The sequence below is a fragment of the Tupaia chinensis genome, unplaced genomic scaffold, assembly GCF_000334495.1.
Source record: "Tupaia chinensis unplaced genomic scaffold, TupChi_1.0 Scaffold000094_1, whole genome shotgun sequence".
Taxonomy (NCBI): Eukaryota; Metazoa; Chordata; class Mammalia; order Scandentia; family Tupaiidae; genus Tupaia; species Tupaia belangeri.
In genome coordinates, this window is record NW_006159556.1 from 2,834,407 (window position 1) to 2,835,958 (window position 1,552).

Below are 1,552 nucleotides of genomic sequence, written 5' to 3' on the forward strand. Positions count from 1 at the left end.
GAGCGTGGAGGCTGGGGGGCCAGAAGAGAAGAGTCACTGAGCACGAGATCTCAGCTCGCGTCATCTGAAAGACATCCGTGGCCTAAAACCCAGTAAGGGAATAAACATTTTAAAAGTTTGTCCTCTTACTCTTGACCTGGTACTGAATCGCACCGCTCCTTTAAACTCCCCAAGGTCATAAGTACTTTCAGTCTTGCCCTGGTCCTTATCTGATCCACAGATAATCTTTGGAAGAAAATGTTCTCAAAGGTGACTTCGTGTGTCCGCCCTGCCCCCCATCCCCCAGTTTGAGACGCAGAATACTGGGAAAGTACTGCTGTGACCCAAAGGCATGGCTCTCCTAGTGGAAGGATCTGTGACCTGGCATTCAAACCAGGAAGGCGCTTTGAGGCCAGATTCTCCCCAAGGACATTTCAGATCACCTCAGGTCTGCAGTCACCTGCTCTGAGCACCTAGCAGACTGACCAGGCAGAAAGAAGTTGGGAGGAGTGGTTTATCTTCCTGGGCATGAGACGCTGCTGGCTGACCTGTGAACCCTAGGTGAAATCAGGCAAATTGGCAAATCCCTCTGAGACAAAAAGATATGAAAGCAGAATTCTGGTTATCCCGTAGCTCGGGCCAGCTAAGAAAATGACACCAGCCTTTGACATGTGAATCACACCAGACACCTTCAGACACTCTGGGGACAGGATTAACACACAATTCACTCCTGCTCTGGAGGTGTGCAATTTCATACAAGTTCAGTCTATCCCGAAGTCCTAACCCAGTGGGGGGTCACGAATCCAACTTGGGAAGTGACCCAAATAGAGTAGTGGAAGGAAGGGCACTTCTTGAGAAGAGAGATCCTATTTTCATATGTCAATCATAAGATTTGAAATCAGAATTTGGGTTTAAATATCTGGCTGATGGTTTTTCACATGAAGTTTCATCTCCAGGAAAAGTTTGGTTATGAAAGACTCAAGCCTGGAGGAGGGGTGGGAGTGATGTCTAAAGACCAAACTAAGGTACGGTAAGCTTCCTTTACCAAATAAATAGCCAAGCTCCTAAGAACTCACTCTTCAGCAAAACAGTGATGGTACCTCAGTACTTCATGTTATTTTCTGATTGGCCCACTGTAAAATGCAGTTTCCTCAATGAATAGGTCCTGCTCGCTTTACCAAAATGACTATAAATGGCCCCAACGCCAGGTATTATAGCAGGTATTGAAACTGGGATGAAGAGGCCATGGTTTACTTTCTCTTAGCATTTCTGTAGTGCTGTCTTCCACCCATTTCTTTCTGACTTTCTAAATGTTCTCTAACAAAAGTACTTTACATTGAACATCTTTTGTAACCTCAGGCCCTGCAGATACATTTTCAGTAAGCAAAATAGCACCGTTTTTGTTTCCATGAAGGGGAAGCAAACATTAACCAAGTAATCGTACCAAGGAATGTATAGTTCCTAACCATGATGGATTTTATGAGAGGAAACATTCATGTTAAAAAAAAAAAAAAAGGCTTCCTTTTAGCCAGAACTGCCATCTTTCAGTAATTCGCCAAAATGACTAACTCAA

The 1,552-nt window shown here is 44.3% G+C and overlaps 1 long non-coding RNA gene across 1 annotated transcript in view; it reads left to right on the forward strand.

Annotated features, from left to right (window-relative positions):
- Nucleotides 1-6: 6 nt before the first annotated feature.
- LOC106734327 (uncharacterized) overlaps nt 7-1,552 on the forward strand; it is a 9,418-nt gene continuing 7,872 nt past the window's right edge. The window contains exon 1 of the long non-coding RNA XR_001369991.1: nt 7-92. This is a non-coding gene — a long non-coding RNA (uncharacterized LOC106734327). The remainder of the gene's footprint in view (nt 93-1,552) is intronic.